The sequence below is a fragment of the Tachypleus tridentatus genome, chromosome 2, assembly GCF_004210375.1.
Source record: "Tachypleus tridentatus isolate NWPU-2018 chromosome 2, ASM421037v1, whole genome shotgun sequence".
NCBI classification, from domain to species: Eukaryota; Metazoa; Arthropoda; class Merostomata; order Xiphosura; family Limulidae; genus Tachypleus; species Tachypleus tridentatus.
Genome location: NC_134826.1, coordinates 125562807 through 125582705, shown reverse-complemented (window position 1 = coordinate 125582705; position 19899 = coordinate 125562807). Strand labels below are relative to the sequence as shown.

At 35.4% G+C, this 19899-nt stretch overlaps 1 non-coding gene across 1 annotated transcript; it reads right to left on the bottom strand.

Annotated features, from left to right (window-relative positions):
• Positions 1 to 7001: 7001 nt before the first annotated feature.
• TRNAI-UAU (transfer RNA isoleucine (anticodon UAU)) lies at positions 7002 to 7093 on the bottom strand. The gene is given in 2 exon segments: positions 7002 to 7037; positions 7056 to 7093. It is a non-coding gene; the product is annotated as a tRNA-Ile (tRNA).
• Between the last annotated feature and the right edge of the window lie 12806 nt (positions 7094 to 19899).

The following is a 19899-nucleotide window of genomic DNA, read 5'->3' as shown; positions in this document are numbered from 1 at the left end:
ATTTATATCGCCTTCAAATTTATAACATAGTAAATTTCAAGAGCAACATATTTGTAGGCTTAATTACCGATACACTTCACAAAAGAAAATGGGCAGATTAACCAAGATCAAAACATTTTAAAGCCATATTGTTGAAACAGGAATTAAAATACATGTTGAAATTTATTGTAATAAATTTTGTATTTAAGGGAAGGTTACACATGCCGTCTTTAATTCTGAACTACTCATTAAATAGGCTCCAGTGGCACAATGGTATGTTTGTGGACTCACAACGCTAGAAACTGGGTTTCGATACCCGTGACGGCTAGAGCACAGATAGCCCATTTGTGCAGCTTTGTGTTAAATTCCAAACAAATCAATTAAATGGAAAGCAGCTAATTAGAAGCGGGGAATATTTCATGGTATCACTCGGATTTATAACGTGGCTCATGTCCAAAATCAAAAGTTCCACCAAAGGCCCATTCTCCAATAAATATTACTCGTGTGAAGATCTCGTAAAGATGCAAGTTACGTGATTTATTAAACACTGCTCACCTGCCGTTCCTGTAATAAGCAAGTAAAGTTAACAAAGATTTTACCACAGCAGTGACTTTCTTTATCATAATTAGTGTTGACTTTCCCAGGTTTCAAATAGTTGAAGCTGAGATGCAAAAATAATAATAAATAAAACTCTATTTACACTTTGTTATTAGTAGAAAAGCTACACATGTGTAGGATCAAACCCCAGTTTCTAGTGGAGTATATCAGAAGACATTCCGCTATACCACGTGAGGGGAAGAAAGGAACGAAATAGTAATACTGATATATACATATATAATATGGATAGTGATAAAAAAAAAGGTTATGAATTGTTAATAGACATATACAACTGTCTTGCATACTAACTGTTCAGAATACTAAAAGTGTGTACGTCAGTAAAGCTGTTTATTCTATTACATACAAACATTTGCACAGTTTTTTTCTTGAGTGTAAATATGAACATAACAATAGATATTAAAATATACTTGTGCCTATACATCTCCCTATCTTACGTGCATTTTGAAATATGTCTGTCAGTAAACTACTGACTATATTTAGTGCTTGTTCATAAACTTTACTAACTAATTATGATTTAAGGATATGAATAAACACATTCATTAAAGTTTTTTGCACAAAAAAACCAGCAACTCAAACAATAGATAATGTTTAAATATGAAAGAATTTCAGATTATGCCTGCTTTCTATGTGGTATTACGTTTTCGGTCTTGTTTAGTTTGTTGCTAAGCGCAAAGCTACATAATAGGTTGTCTGTGCTTTGCCTATCACGGGATGTACTTGGTGTTATATCCATAGGTTGTCGCCGGGTACTTGTTACAATACCAAACTAAATAGTTGTACAAAGCACTACACAACGTTTTATTGTACTTCGTTACCCCTGTATTGGATTACTAACGAAGTGCACGATGCACACCTACCGTGTTTCCAAGTGTGCATGGATGCATCATCTTTATAAATAAAGCTCCATAACGTAGTCCATAGGTTTACTGTTCGCTTCTCAATAGAGTTAATTGTTCAGTGGGCACAGCGTAGAATCCTACCCATAGGTAGCAGTGTCGTCCCTGTTTATATTAGTAACAACATCGTCTCGTGTTTTATCACTGGTTGGTTACACGACAGTCGTTAGAATTAATCTTCTAAATACATTCTTTAATTCTGTGTTTCGCATTGTATAATTATACAACAAGAACCCCCTCTGAACGGTCTCTGATACAACATGTTTCGTTCAATTACGTAATGATACATTTCAAATAAAATGACAACTAAGAAGTCTCAGCATTCAAATAAATATATATAAAAACAGATTAAGTAATTAGGAAGTCAATTCTATTATTCGCTACCTTGATGAATAATAGGGAGTAACGTCCCCTAGCTTCTATTGCAGTTCACTTCCGGATAATATATACAATTTAGAACACTTGGAAACCGGATATTACCTTTTCAAATCACATTGTACTGATTTGATATTCACAGATACGTTAACTTTACTTCGAGTCTTATATGACACAATAAACACCCCTGTGATTTAACTTCTGATGGCTGACAAACAGGTGAGGTTAAATTGTTTAAATTATAATAATTCATACATTTCAAGATCAAGAGTTATTTTTTTTTTATTTTATGTTCCATTGAGTGCAATTTGTCGGTTTTGTGAAGCATTTACATTCATTAAAATTTCCCTAATCAAAATATTTCTCCGCTATTAGATTAACACTACAAACTTGTACATTTTACGTCAATAATACTAATAAAGATAGGAGAATGTAATCACAATTAGAGTAAATCTATACGAAAGTCCTGTACATTTTACTTTAATAATACTTACAAACTTAAGAACGATGCATCAACAACAAAACTAAACCCATACGATAGTCCTGCAATTCGGCAGGGCCAGATGGTTAGGATTTTCGATTCACAATCAGCGGGCCACCGGTTAGAGACCCGTCCAACCAAACATGCTCGTCCTTTCAGCTGTGGATTCGTTATAATGTCAATCTCACAATTCGTTGGTTAGTGAGTAACCCAAGATATGACAGTGGGTTTAGATTACTAGCTGTCTTCCTTCTAGTCTTACACTGCTAAATTAGAGACGAATAGCGTAGATAGCCCTCGTACAGGTTTGCGAGAAATTCAAAACAAACAAAACAAGCGTAATACAAAATATCTCTCTACAATGAGTGCCTAGGTAGACAATTCAGCGCCTGTCCTCTGAAAGTGGGTTTTCTCGGGGTTCTCCCCCACATCTAATTTCTTGGCACTCTTAAATGCTGTAATTCTAGCCATGGCTTTGGATTTCTGAATCCCAGTCACCAAGTAGTCCTGTTAAAAGGGCGACTACTGGGACATAGTTGTTCGAATACTATAGACATTCTTACGCCCATCAACTCCACATCATCAAAGCTGTCATCACCACCGAAGAAACTTGCTTTGATCTTCTTTCTACCTCTACATCTACCAAACATTCGCCAAATCCCTTGGTTAACAACCATCAACAATCGCTCAAATTGTAATTACTAATCACCTATCTTTTCACAGCATTTACGCCGGCGGCGCGAAGGGGAATAACATTATCCTCGAACACCCCAGTTTTAGAAAGCGAAAAATCTCTCCTTCAAGAACTAAACACCTACCACGAATTTCTGTTTCTGTTTAACAGAATCAGGATTAGTAAAAAAGCTTTCATGAGATCCTTCAAAATGGCCCGTCATAACTATGTGGTTAGGGCTCTCGACGCGTAATCTGAGGGTTGCAGGTTCGAATTCCCGTCACATCAAACATGCTTACCCTTTCAGCCGCGAGGGCTTTATTATGTGACGACAGTCAACCTACAATTTGTTGGTAAAAGAGTAGCCCAAAAGTTGGCGTGAGAGACGATGACTAGCTGCCTTCTCTCTAGCCTTACACTGCTAGATTAGGGACAGCTAGTGCAAATAGCCCTCTTGTAGTGTTGCGAAATTCAAAAACAAATAAACAAACCATCTAAAAGTATTGGTATACGAAACCTCTTCTCTTAATCAGTTTTCCAAATGTCTTCTCCAGGGTCTCCATCGAGCCATGGACTCTCTACTTACTCGGTAGTCCTAAAAAGAGTCATGGCCATGTTAATATTATAGATATTTTTAGCAGAACCGTGTACCCTTCAATGAAGATAACAATAGACTTAATGGTACCGTAGTGAACAAGTGTGGGTCAGATTTTTACTCAAGTCTTGAGAAGGGTCCACTTTCCTGGGGTGATTTAAAAGAAATAATACTCTTTTTCTCATCCTGTTTGTCCCTAGTTTTCCATTTAACGATCAGCGAGCATAAAGTTAAATGTTTGGTATTCATTCTGTTCTCTGATTCGTCATTGTTCAATACATTTATGCCCAATATTAGGCTAAGTAATCAAAGATAAGATTAGAAAATAAATATAATAGCCTCCTACATACCCTAATTTTTACAAAACTTTATAGAAAATTAAATCATGTTTTGTTTTAGGTGGATCTTATTTAATCCCATGCTAAATGTTCACTTTGCAAATGGATTAATAAAAGTGTGAAACAAATGAAAGAAACAACCTTTCGTCTATAGTGACCACACTTATCAGCAATTTAATACTACAAGAACAGTTTGTTGTTGTGTTTTTGTTTATTTCCATTGGAATAGTCATTCAACCATGAAACTTATCATCCCAAACAATTTGCACCATCTTTTTGCTATTCCTTTTACATGTTTCTGATGAACTGTTTTTAGAGAATACTGAGTCATGTTCAAGTTCCTTGAATTCATTTTATATGTTTTATTTCTATCTTCCTATTTTCGGTTAAAAAACGAAAATTTTCTCTTCATTACTCAACTGTTATTTGCATGAAAAGTAACTTGTAACTAGAGCTAGAGTATATCTGGTGTTTTATCAGAACTGATTTGTCAACCCACATTCATAGTGGCATTACGAAGAAGAAAGTGACGTTTAACTTGCAAAATAATATAGTGTTCTTGTTTTTAAGCATTCTCCAATCGTTAAGTTAGCGGCTCCATCATAAGTTTGTGCTCTTAATCGTGACTGTGGTAAATTGAGTCCAGTCAGTACATCAAGTATGGTCGAGGATATCGTTTTAAAATTTTACATAATCTTACACTACGTTAAAGACGTACGTAGATTCTGTGATAGTGCTTGCAAGCTTTGCATGTATACGTAGGCCTTCTGACTGATACTTACAAACTATCGCATAGATCGAAAAGCTTATAAGAACGCCTATATGAAAGATGTACATTTCGGCTACTGAAAAATCCTACATCTAGGCCTAATTATGTAAATCGATCGGTAAGAACACGAGAATCACAAGAACAAACACACAATTTGTAGGCCTGTAATGCAATAAAACAATTCAGCAGACCAAACTGTATGGGGTATGATTGTATACACAATATCCTCCACCTGCAATGAAGGGGGGATGTATCCCACCAGGATCTACAGCCCTGAAATAATATAATAAGCAGATATTTCTTCATAATAAATTACACCATCCAGAACGAGTTAAAATGGAAACAATAATTTGAGAATTAAAGACAATAAATCGAAAATATTCACTCAGAATGCCATTCAAACAGCGCAAAATGACTTTAATACATTACTACTGTGAAACTGATACACCGAATATTACAGTGCCAGCGTTTCGAAACCACAGAAAACAATAACTCTGCAACAACAGCAACAAACATACGCAAATATCCGCAATGAACATTCCTTTCAATAACAACGTAATCACAACCGAGATTCGTAAAGTCATTAAACAGTATCAACTGACAACCAACATAACATAAAAAACAGATAAAACATGAAACGCCACAGAAAACGCCGTGGAACAAACGTGTCACGCGAAAAAACTTCGTTTATCAAATCTTTGTAATATATGTGGAGACGCATATATAAGAGAAGCTGGAAGTACTTTACACACACGTGTCTCACAACACATCAGTATGTCACACACGTATGACCAACACAAAACCACTTCAACACAAACACTTGTTGCATAGACAGGGAACACAAAAAATACAGAAAACCCATTTTAAATTTCTACCTTACAAAATACGAAGGATTTTAAAAAGAAAAAAATATGGAAACTATACTTATTAAAGAATATAATCCGTAGATGAATAGAGACACTTGATGGCATATGTAACTAAACCACCATTCAAAAACAATACATTACACCGATTCACTTTACACCATTACTTTCAGATTAATACTTGCATACTGGGGAATATCACACAATCTCACAATTCGTTTTTAACCCTTAAGTATACTTTATATCCTTTCAAGTTACTTCTGTTCCTTAAGATCTTGTATTTTCTGTTTATGTGTTTTTAACTAATCATAAAATATATTGTAAATCTTTTTATGTTTATATCTTATAAAATAGTCATATACGTAATATGTTAGTACAGCTGTATGGTTAGTGTTATAACTGTACTATAATATTAGAGTGTTAACAATTTAACGAATATTCTAATAATAAACGGTTGTGTATATTAACACTAACGAAACTGCAAAGGAAAAACGTCAGTTAAGATAAAAAATATTTAAAATATGTTTGTTTCTTTGTTTTTTAATTTCGCGCAGAGATACCCGATGGTTATTCGCGCTAGCCGTCCATCATTTCGTAGTGTATGACTAAAGGAAAAGTCCTCCGCTAATACACCGGTAAGTTTACGGATTTACAACGTTAAAATCATGGGTTCGATACCCTTCGGTAGACTCAGATGAGAGACCAATGTGGCTTTGCTAAAGAAAACACACACACACACAAGAGGGAAAGCAGCAATTCCGTCTCCAACCACCGCCAACTGTTGGCTACTCTATTATCAACTAATATTGCAATTGATCGTCACATTATAACGACCCCACGACTAAAAGGGCGAGGATGTTTAGTGTATACGAGGATCAAGACATTTTCCAGCAAACATCACATTACAAACCACCCACACAATACTTATATTTGTCTCACACAACAGTTATTTTATACACTTTGTACAAACCAAAAAAAGGACTTGCAAAAGATAACAGTGCAGCAGTGACACGAGAAATCAAAACTCTTGACACATATAGATAAAACACAGGTTTAATAACAGAAATATGGTAGAGATATATCGAGGGCATATTTCCGAAACGATTTGTTTTGAAATTCGCACTAAGATTCATGACGGTTATCTGCTCTAGCCGTCTTTAATTTAGTATCACAGTCCACAATAACTCATGTGCTAGTCCTTTAACAACGAATATTGGGATTGATAGTCTCCTTATAAGTCCTCCATGACTCATAGGGAGAGCGTTTTTGGTGTGAAGGGAATTCGAAACCGCGACTCACGGATTACGAGTCGAATGTCTTAACCACCTGGTCATGCCGGGCCAAAATATCAGATCGTGAATTTTAATTGAAAAGCTTTGCCTACCTGACAACGAGGTAGAGAACAAAATGTTTATTCCCCAGGTGAGGCTCGAACTCACAACCCCGGCATATCCCACAAGTACTGTCTTATAAGTACCGTGCGCTATCCAATTGCGCCACTGGGGATATGATTGTAGTTGCAATAGAAACACTAGAATGCTTCACTATTTCCTATAAACCTTTACCTATTAGCCAAGTTAACACTTAAACGACCCAACCCAGAAGGATACTTAACATTGTTAGACGTAGCCATAAAAATCCAATACAGACAATTACGAAGCTTTATACATAACAAAGAATCCTGGGGCGTAGAGTTTTCTACACCTGATGGGAGTGGGGATGATTTTTGCAACCACTTATGTGGACTGTTCAATTTGCAAATTGGTAATCTCTAATTACGAGGACCTGAAAGCTGTAAACATACAGTCACAGAGTAATCGTGTTGCCACGATACTTCAAGGTTTCCATGTAGGTTTGTGTAAGTGAGGTCTTTTGAACAGTTTTCAAAATGTTAACAGAATAAAGACAAATGTGTCACAAATTAGCTGCCACATGAATTTATTCCTGCACAGTATAAAAGATGGCCATTATACTTGACAAGGTTACTTATAACTTTCCTTGCATGAATTACGTTTTCAAATATTAATAAAATTAGTAATTACCCTTGATAAGTTTATATCTACCGAAAATGTTGTTTGATAAAAATAATTAAAATGTCTTTGCGAACTCTTGAAAATCACACATCAATACAATGTAGCACATAATTATTCATTGGTCCTCTAGTCTACATGTTCCCAAACGTAGACCTCCTTTGTGATGATCTGTTTATGAATTCTTTCATAATCTCTTCTATATTTATCCTGGCACCTCATCTTTGTGAGTGTAACAAACTGCCACATGGTTGAGGCGGCACTGAGACATAGTTGACCTTAACCACGTCTTTAACCGTCTTAATGAGAAAAGCTGCGTTCACATTTGTAGCTAGATACTAGACATACAAGCAAAATTTTCTTGAGAAGAAACACTTCGTTTAACATCTGCTGGCTTGTTTCATGCATTTTACAGTAAGCATCTTTCGCACCTTTCAGAGATACTGCTTTTGAAGTTACTTTGAACATGAGCAACTGAAACTCCAGCCGTTGTGCAGAGATTTCTCTAAAGAAGTTTATAACCGAGTTGTCAATCTTGCCAGATTTGATCATGTTCTCAAGTGCCAGGTATTGCCTCATGTCATTGTTGTCTGCATTGAATGTAGTGGTCAGATGTTCTATGACTGCGTCTACAAATTCAATATATTGGCTTCTGCAGTAATCTTTAGCTGTTGCAGAATAGTGTGCTGAGCCATTACCTGTTATCCTTCTGGGAAGTCTGCGAATGCGTGGTATTTCAATCGGCACCAGATCAAGGGAAGTTACATTTTTCTCAGCTTCATGAAATATCTTGTTGTAATTTTCTTCTGTTCGCAATACCCGCAATTGCTCAACTGTCATTGCAGAGGTTTCAATCATGTCAGATACTGTCGCTGATGGTGCTTGGAATGCACGGTTTAGTTCCTCTAATGCAGCTAATGAATGCTGAGTCAACAACAATCCTAAAACTGTCTTTCCTTTGTCAAATCTGTCCAGCAGACCTCGTGCTTTCACTGATACATCTGATTTTTCATTTGCTAATTCAGACAAAGAATCAACAAAGTCACTGTAGTGATCATTAGAACATGTAATTGCAGATAGGCGGCACAACCAGCGTGTTGAACAAAGTGGGCGGATGTATTTAACTGGACCATTGTGGCTGACTGACGATACAATATTTTCAAATATTGTCTTGTATTTTCCTGACTTCTGAAGCAAGACACCAAGTTCACGTACCCACTGGATAGAATCTCGAACACATTCACAACCTTCAACTGCATGTTGCATTATTAAATTAGCCTTGTGTGCTCCGCAGTGAAAAAACAAAGCTGACGGTTGCTTCTCTTTTACTTTTGCCTGGCCTCCACTGTACGCACCACTCATGTTAGCGGCTCCATCATACGTTAGTGCTCTTAATCCTGAAACTGGTAAATTGAGTCTAGTCAGTACATCAAGTATGGTCCAGGATATTGTTTCACCAGATGTAGTGGAAACACTGTATAAACCAAGAAATTTCTCGTGGACGTCAAGGAAGGTTGTCATCTACGTATCGTACGCATATTGCTTTCTATTCGGCACCTGTAACATCTTGAGTGCCATTAACCATTAATGCAAAGATTTTACTTTGCTGCACTTCGTGTGCTGTGTTCCTCAGCATTTGATGGCTGAACGTCTCCATTATTTCATTCCGAGCCTGGGGTGATGTGAATGTGCTTTTCTTTAACAAGTAGGTTCTTATTCTTCCAGGAGCTTCATTAACTGCAGGAAGTTCCCCCTCCGTATCAGTATGTCCACGTAATGCTAAACCTTGACGCAGTAAGAAACGTAAACTTCTGAATTTTTTCGCTAGACTTCTTTTGCATTCTTCCTGCTGCTTCATTTTTCCATCATCTAGCTAGACAATCACTGGAGTTACATCAAGTAATCCTTCTGGAGATATAGCCAATCTGTGGGGAGAGGAGGATTGGTGTTCGTTGAATTTCTGTTTTGCATTTTTTCCAGTTGCAAAAACCGGTGGATATGAAGGAATACTCCACTGGCCTCTCCAATTTCTCTGTAAAAAGACCTCTATTTTACGCCTTGGCACAATGAAAGCATATGACTTTTTGAGTCTGATTGTCGAAGTGCAGCCATGGGAACTTATCAAACCACTTGCCCTAGAAGTTGGTATTTTGATATTTTGCTTTCTATCGTGGTATTAGATGTCCGTCTGGATGATATGAGCCCTGTTTTAAAATCGAAGCTCAACCTAAAGGGAGCGGAGGGGGGGGCGATGTAAGACGCGTCTGGATCCGAGCGGCCCGAACCTGTCGTTAACTGTACACTAAATATGCACTATGGTCAGCACCTTCGCCGGCTAAGAAGAGTAAGGCGTTCGACAACAAAACCGGTTAGACATGCATAAGAACAAATAGCGTAGGAAAACCGCACAATATGCACATAAGATTAACGCAGCTACAAGCTGCGATTCGCCTGCCAGATCTAAATAACAGGAGTTTTCGCTTGGGAGTAATATTTTCGAATTTCACGCTCTCTTCAATCTCTTGTGATGAAAATTTCACTTAATCTTACACTACGTACAAGACGTACGTAGATTCTGTGATAGTGCTTGCAAGCCTTGTATGTATACTTAGGCCTTTTAACTGATACTTACGAACTATCGCTTAGATCGAAAAGCTTATAAGAACGCTTATATCAAAGCTGTACATTTCGGCTACTGAAAAATTCTACATCTAGGCCTAATTATGTAAATCGATTGGTAAGAACACGAGAATCACAAGAACAAACACACAATTTTAGGCCTGTAATGCAAAAAAAAACAATTCAACAGACCAAACTGTATGGGGGATGATTGTATACACGATATCCCCAACCTGAAATGAAGGGGGGATGTATCCCCCCAGGATCTACCGCCCTGAAAGAATATAATAAGCAGATATTTCTTCATAATAAATTACACCATCCAGAACGACTTAAAATGGAAACAATAATTTGAGAATTAAAGACAATAAATCGAAATTATTCACTCAGAATGCCATTCAAACAGCGCAAAATGATTTTAATACATTACTACTGTGAAACTGATACACCGAATATTACAGTGCCAGCGTTTCGAAACCACAGAAAACAATAACTCTGCAACAACAGCAACAAACATACGCAAATATCCGCAATGAACATTCCTTTCAATAACAACGTAATCACAACCGAGATTCGTAAAGTCATTAAACAGGATCAACTGACAACCAACATAACATAAGAAACAGATAAAACATGAAACGCGAGAGAAAACGCCGTGGTGCAAACGTGTCACGCGAAAAACTTCGTTTATCAAATCTTTGTAATATATGTGGAGACGCATATATAAGAGAAGCTGGAAGTACTTTAGACACACGTGTCTCGCATCACATCAGTATGTCACACACGTATGACCAACACAAAACCACGTCAATACAGAAAACCCATTTTAAATTTCTACCTTACAAAATACGAAGGATTTTGAAAAGAAAAAAAATATGGAAACTATACTTATTAAAGAATATAATCCGTAGATGAATAGAGACACTTGATGGCATATGTAACTAAACCACCATTCAAAAACAATACATTACACCGATACACTTGACACCATTACTTTCAGATTAACACTTGCATACTGTGGAATATCACACAGTCTCACAATTCGTCTTTAACCCTTATTTATACTTTATATCCTTTCAATTTACTTCTGTGCCTTATGAACTTGTATTTTCTGTTTATGTGTTTTTAACTAATCATAAAATATATTGTAAATCTTTTTATGTTTATATCTTATAAAATAGTCATATACGTAATATGTTAGTACAGCTGTATGGTTAGTGTTATAACTGTACTATAATATTAGAGTGTTAACAATTTAACGAATATTCTAATAATAAACGGTTGTGTAAATTAACACTAACGAAACTGCAAAGGAAAAACGTCAGTTAAGATAAAAAATATTTAAAATATGTTTGTTTGTTTGTTTTTGAATTTCGCGCAGAGCGACCCGAGGGTTATTTGCGCTAGCCGTCCATCATTTCGTAGTGTATAACTAAAGGGAAAGTCCTCCGCTAATACACCGGTAAGTTTACGGATTTACATCAACACAGTTAAAAAAACACTTAAAATCACGGCTGTATTTTTTTAGTAACAAAATAAACCCAAACGTAATAACATAAAGCATTTATTGAGCGTTTCGAAACCTTTAAACTTCCCTCTAGTGGTATAAAATAAATATGGTAATAATATTGTTAGTAATATAATACAATAATAATACAATTTGTAGTCGTTTTAGGAAGAAAAACATTATAATACAATTTTGACAAAACCTCTATTTTTTTTACTTCGCAGTAACTTAAACTAACGTATAGTTAACTTTCAAATTGCTCTTTCCAACAGTGGATAGCAGGAACTTCCTAGTTCTCGAAAGAAAAAAATTCTTACGCTGGTCAATTGCAGTAATGAATTGTCAGCAGAGTCTTTTTCTTTCTAAATAATTAAGTTGTTCTTCAAGAATGTGGCAAATGTCTAATTTATTAAGTCGTCTTTGTTTCATATTTCTACGAAGCCTGGTCTTCAGCGTTATAAGAACACTGAAACTCTTCACAGTTTCAATCGAGAAGTAGGAGAACTAACAGAATGTCCCTAAAATGTTTGTAGCTTCAGTGTTGGAATTGAAGATTTATTTTTTGAGATGATCATGGCTAATTGCACATATAATGATTTGCTTGTCAACTCTGAGTTTTCGTCCCATAATATTGTCTGTCTCTCCAATGAGGTAAACGTACTCCAATCTTTCAAGTGTATTTTCGACCTCCCTGCTCAGAAACCTCTCTGAACTACATGTCTACAGTATATAGCAGTTTGTAATACTCCGAAAGAGATGTTGGTGCACGTGCAACAGCCTCACCAGTAAATCGATTGAGTAGTCTTTTCATATGTCATATTTGAATTCGACGTATATTAAAAGAGTAGATTAATCCAATTCTTTCTTCATATGCTTTTCTAAAGCTTTCCTTTGTTCTTTCTCCTTTAAGACTGGTGTTGACACACTCCATTGCAGAAAGGTGTCCCAGCAATGGTTTGTGTTCTCTTTTTTAAGAAGTTGTTCAGGTTCCCAAATTCCTCCATCATTTCACTGGCTAGGACTAATCCTAGGACTGTTTCCCGCTTCTGAAGTATTTCCAGGACTCAATTTATTTTGTTTGCTGAATATGATGGCCTAGATGAAGCCATCTCATTGAAACTAAGTAACTTTGGCTCGTACTGGTTGAGCACTGACCAAATGGTTGGGGTATAAAGAGTCCACTTTGTAGAACAAAGCGATTTCAAAGTAGTGTAAAATTCAGTTTCAGATTTTGTTATTGTCTCACGAATCCAGACTCATAAACCCACTGCAAAGAATCCCTAATCACGTAAGATTCTGTACAAGTTGGCTGAGTAATGAGATTTACACAATAAAGGTCACAATGGACATGAAAGTCTAATGGCTTCTCTTTTCTGAGAAAATCTTGAAAAATTGGCAAAAAATTATATGCTTTGCAATATTTCTGCATTGTCCGTTAAACTCAGGATCTCATTTTGAATTTTAGGGAAGACATAATCCTAAATATACGTCAACCACATAAAGAGTTTAGGATCACCCTCTGACTCCAACAGTTGAATTAAATCCACTTCCGTTTCCTTATAACCTCTAAAAGCCAACGTTTAGTAGACAAATTGCTGTGATGCCAAAGCACTACAGAACTTTTGCCCATAACAAACCTTTGGTTGAATGATGTAGAGTATTTTCAAGGTCATCTCTTTCCGACTTCCTAACTCTATGGTTTCTGTCTCAAATACCACTGAACTGGACAAACGTTATTGTTCTATTTCTTAATCATTAGGCTTCCTGCCTTCACATTCTGTGTAACATTGCTGCTTAAACCTGTCTGTTGTTGTACCTCCTCCCACAATAAACATGACAGTAAAAAGACCAAACTCAGGTACCACAGTAAACCCCATAACACATATCTAAAAGACTTTTAAAGTTGGAATTATTTATTCTTATATAAGAGTGTAAAACTCAATGAAATAATCATCATTAATAATACTACAGTTAAGAAGAAGAGTAAAAATACTATCATAGTGAAACATTTCTTGAAAATAGTTTTACAGACTTTGTTTGAAATAAGAATATTGCTTGTTTGTTTCTTTTGGAATTTCGCACAAAGCTACTCGAGGACACTTTACGCTAGCCGTCTCTAATTTAGCAGTGTAAGACTGGAGGGAAGGCAGCTAGTCATCACCACTTACCGCCAACTCTTGGACTACTCTTTTACCAACGAATAGTGGGATTGACCGTAACATTATAATGCCCTCACGGCTGAAAGAGCGAGCATGTTTGGCGCGACCGGAATCCGAACCCGCGACCCTCAGATTACGAGTCGCACGCCTAATATAATACAATGCTTTCACATGACAGATGAAGACACATTGTAAAACAAGAAATGGTAAGGAAAGAAGTTTTATTATTCTTGATGACGAAAAACCCACTTGAAATGGTAATGATCTGATATTCACGGGGGTGACTACAAGTTTACCTCATTAAAAACAATCCAATGAGCACTTACATCACATTGCTTTGCTTGTTAAAAACGATTTATGTCCACCTTTTCCTCTTTACTGTTTTTGATATTGTTGCTCAACTTCTGTCAGTCAAAAACTTTCCAAGTTGGTTAAATCTTGGCCCACTTAACACTGATTTGGTAGCCCAGTAAAAATGGATTGATATATTTATAAACTAACCGTTTAGTTATGCATTTCTGCTTTCGTAACCTGTAACTTAAATATTAACAGAGTTTCCACGTAAAATCTCTTTAAGATTTAATAAAGTGAAAAAAAAATATTTAATTATATCGAGATCATTTATTAAACAAGAATAATTATATATGCAGCTAAGAAATTGAAAGAGCACATTAGCACCTGACCTTACTTCCTGGTGTACATAAACGAAAAAAATAAATAAATAAAAGGTCCTTTTGAGGGTTGTAAAAGATATTAATGTAATACCTGTTCTTTTACAAAACAACCGCCTCGCCCCGGCATGGCCAAGTGGTTAAGGCACTAGACTCCTAATCCGAGAGTCGCAAGTTCGAATCCCTATCACACCAAACATGCTCGTCCTTTCAGACGTGACGGTCAGTCCCACTATTCGTTGGTAAAATTGCAGCCTAAGAGTTGGTTGTGGGTGATGATGACTAGCTGCATTACCTCTAGTCTTACACTGTTAAATTATGGAGGGTTAACGCAAATAACCCTCGTGTAGCTTTGCGCGAAATTCAAAAACAAACAACAGCGAGCTAAACGAGTTCCTACCTCCCCAAAATCGAAAACAATGATCTGTCATTAATTCACTAACACACAGATTAGCATCTTGAATATTTACAGCATCTGTGAATGTAAGAGCTTGTTAACTGTTTAGTCTTAATAATAAAAAGAAATCACTACTTCCTTAAACTATTAATTTGTCCGAGTTCCTAGTTGCGCTACATTTCGACTCATCTTATTATTGTTCATCAAATATTCGTTCCACTTTGTTCAGAGTACACATAAATAATTTCAGATATAAGACATATCAAAGTTCATGAAAGATTCGTAAGTTTATTTAATTACATTCACATTAGTCACAAGCAAGAAAATTCTTCCTTTGTACAATGAATTGAACGACATGTTTTCCATAATAACTTACTAAATGCCAAACGTGTTAAGGCATGCAGTTTGTAATCTGAGGGTGGCGGGTTCGCATCCCCGTCGCACCAAACATGCTTGCCCTTTCAGCCGTGGGGGCTCAATCCCACTATTCTTTGTTAAAGGAGTAGCCCAAGAGTTGGCGGTGGATGGTGATGACTACCTGCCTTTCCTCTAGTTTTACACTGCAAAATTAGGGACGGCTTGCACAGATAACACTCGAGCAATAAAAAAAAAATACTAAATATATACCTTTCCACTTCTATTATCTTTTTCTTTTATGTCTCAATGATTAAAATCTTTAGTTGCTTTCCGACTGTAAACAAGTTCTAACCATAATGAATTGAGTGCAAATAAACTCAATCAAAATAAGAACAAAAGCTAACGCTGGATAACACTGTTGTCTTTTAAAATATAGAAAATAAAAATACAAACATGTCTTTTAAAACTATAATTCAGTTCCTACAGTAAATTTTCTAATGAGTTTTAAAATGTCCTTAATTCTAATTCGTTGTTTTACATTAACAGTACGAACAACCACTTTTACAATTTGAGCCTCTTGTCTACATATATATTATGTATGATTTAGAGAAGTGAAATCATTTTGTTTGTTTCAAGTTAAGCAAAAATACTACATAATGAGTTATTTGTGCTTTGCCCACCGGATGTATCGAAACCCGGTTTCTAGCACTGTAAGTCCGCACACATACAGCTCTGCCACTGAAGTGAAATAATGTACATAATTAATCTAACTTCACAGGAATTGAAAAAACAAACAGCTCGCTGGATACACGATTCTTTATTTCCTTTCCTTAGTCGCCAATGGCCAACTGCCTATTTGTATTTCAAAACCCTTCGCATGTTGTGCCAAGACTTCGGCAGATGTAATGTTTCGTGAGTTTTCGTACGGTCAGAGTGCAGAATTCGTTTGTCATAACAAATGGTTTTACGCAAAAGTAATTGAGAGAAAAATATTTAACTCGAAAACAGCATATCCCCATATTTCAAAAGTGAGAAGATAATACGCCACGCTTCAAAATTGGTAAACATGTCCCTTCCCTGTAAATTACCATTGTGTATCTACTTACGTTTCTTACAAAACTTTAATAAAGCTATCGGAAAAGTATTATATAGACTCTTAGCTTCTAGAAAACATAAATGAAACTATCTCGAAAAAGCCGTGAAGGGATTTCCCAAAATGGGAGATTAAGAGACTTAGGAGCTTCCAGGTTTGACTGAACTGACTAATATGTTTAAGGAACTTTGAAATTAGAGCCCTCCATCCTGATGTCATGATGTTTGGTGATGTCTGAAAACTAGCTCCGTGAATTTAGATGCAAATTTAGACAGCCGTGGATAGGCGTTTTAAAATAAGCATCCGTATTTAAATTCGAAAATTTTAATAATAATGAAGTCAGAAGGAAGCACAAGAGAGATAAAGCAACTGTCACATTGACTGTACAGGTTTACTGGAAAATTAACAGGAAAGTGTGAATGATTGCTCAAATTAAGGCGCGAAAACGTTTCTTGCACAGTTATTTTTCCCATGAATTTGCAAGGAGCATTTGCAACTATAAAATATCCCACAATATGTAGAGTAAAACATAAATATATTGTAAAAAGTAAGTAAAGTATAAAACACTTTTAGATAAGCAACTGATTTGATAATAAGTGCTATATGACTTCAAGTCAACCTCTGTCACCCCAAAGACTCACAAGTGAGTATATGATAATGCTTTGACATTACTACACCTGATTAAAACCAATCCTTAACGTTAACCATATAGCGGAATATTTATAAAAGAAAAGTAATTGAGTTTATTCGATAATTGGAAGCGAGGTATTAGAAACAAGTTAAAACCTTATAATGCTACATCACACTGGTTAAAGCCCAATTTCGTTAATTTAAAATAGCCGCATAAAGCTTTCAGAAGATTTTATTTGTTTGAACTTCGCGCAAAGCTAAACGATGGCTATCTGTACTAGCACCCCTAATTTAGCAGCATAAGACTAGAGAAAAGGCACCTAGTCATCACCACCCACCGACAACTCTTGGAATAGTCTTTTAACAACGAATAGCGGGATTAATCGTCACATTGTAATACACCTACAGATGAAAAGGCAAACATACTTGGTGTGACGGATATTCGAAACCTTCGACCCTTACGTTATGAGTCTAGCGCCCTAACCACCTGGCCATGCGTGGATCGTTTAGAAGATAAGAAAACGTAAAGTGTTAAATTAACTCGTGAATCTTTGCACCTCATAATGATAAGATTGAAAGGAACTCAAATCAAAAGGAAGAAGAAACAGTAAAAAGAAAAATTTCACAATCAATTATGAAATTGAACTTTCTTTTATAAATTTACAACATCTTTATGATTTTCAATTTATCATTTATTCTTCATTTTTCACCCCGTAATACGAGGCTTATTATTATACTTATGTAGATTCTGATTAAAAAAGCTTTAGTCAATTTTTAGTATTGTATTAATATTCGTTAATATATATATAGCTTAACGTAGATCTTGAATTCTAAAAAGAAGTTAGCATGGGGTCCTAAAATCTATTCACAAATACATGTACTCACAATGAGGTACTTGACAGACAGAGCAAATTCAAGCACCAACTTACATTATTGTAAGTTTCGTTTGAAATTCGCATTTGACTCATTAAAATGCACTTTACCTACCCATCAACAAGATATTCAGTTAAAATCGATAGCTTTTTTAATATCCTTTCTTTATATTCTTATATAAAAACCAAAGTAATTAAATACATAGAACATTTTTGTTATATAATTAACTGTAACTGCCCTTAGATTTTGTTAAATTAAATATAAAGAAATCTAGCTGCACAATTACAAAGAAAATAGCGTCTATAAATGTATGTATACATAATAATACAACATAAAGGTGTGCATTGCTACTTTGAACGTTGTCATCAAAATGCCCTCCGCTAGTACAGCGGTATGTATCCGGATTTACAACGCTAAAATCAGATAGACCTTTGTGGCTTTGCTATACGAAAAACACACACACACAGACATCAAAATGTGTAATATTAAAATATAATTTTTATTTAAATATGTATTTATATTTGTCATTAAATATTGAAACACTAAATTTCGATGTGGTTTTAATTTAAAACATCTTTGTTGTTTTATGGTTGCAAATTACTTTGAGCTAGAACGACATAACAGGGAAAATGTTTACAAAAACCAAACAAACAGTAGTTTCCATCTGCGAGAACAAAAGAGAAGGTATTATCCTTACGTTCATTCTTATAGCTACAGATGGCAGCACAATACACTAAATGTACACTTATTACCGGTACCTTTATTTTGCGCGTTTAAAATAGAGAGCATAAGCATCATGGGCTTAATAATTGAGTAATTCATTATATGCATGAGTATTATTCAGTGACTTTTTATAAATAAAAAATTGTCTTTTTTTTATTAATCCAAAACAATCTAACATGCCTATTTGTTCTTGAGTGATGTATCTCAAGACGACTGGTATGGGTATTAAAACTTATTAAAATAAAGCAGAGAACAACGTTTCAACCTTCTTTGGGTTATCTTCAGGTTAACGGATGTTCTTTACTGAGTTTGTCTTAAGCACCTTGAGCGACACTGTCTTGCTTGAGGAGTTAGATTTTTATTATATCATAACTGATTCAACGAAAAAGCCACAGTTGATATTCTATAATAATCTGCTTGATAGATATTAAACATAATCTTATAACAGAGAATTGTCTTACTTTCTGAAAATTCATTATTTTGACAGGTAAACTTACAAGCATCGCTCAGTTAAGCTTGCTAATAAAGTTGATTTGGTCGAGAAATATATGGATAACTACTTTTAAAAACTGACTAAGTTTCTTAGTGTGTGTGAAATAAGGATACCGGACGAAATGAGCAAAATCTTTATTTCTACACTAAAACAGAAAGAAAAAAATGTACAAATTTGCACGGACAAAGTCACTGTCGGTGTTTCTACTAGGTTGTGTTTAGTCCTACAACTTTCATTCGAATGAGTTTGGTCTGCATAGGGTCAAAATACCGTGAACTCCAAATAACGCACTTCAATTGTACAAGTAGACTTGATTTCTCTCTCCAGTTGATAGTGTTACCTTACAACCATAATTCTCTCATAACATTAGTTGGCTATAACATAAAGGCATTGTAAATTTAGTTAGCAAAGGGTATTGCAGTCGTATATCCATCGAACACAGACACTATTTTCTTATAGTACCTTATCAGCCAGAATAGACATTATCTACCATAAGAAAGAACTAAATGAAGTAACTAGTATAAGACAATCTCAGTAACCTTCTGGGCCACATTCTAACACTAACTTTGCATAGGAAATAAATATACGAGGTGTTTAAAAATTTCTATAATAATTACAAGCAGATAAAAGCATGTTTACAGAAATATTTAGCACGTGAACAATATTATTTTAAGGACTTCAATCTTTGTATTAGGTTTTAGTTAGAAATATGTTGATAGGATCAGCATGAGTCATCTGAAACTTTGTGTCAGAATTAAAC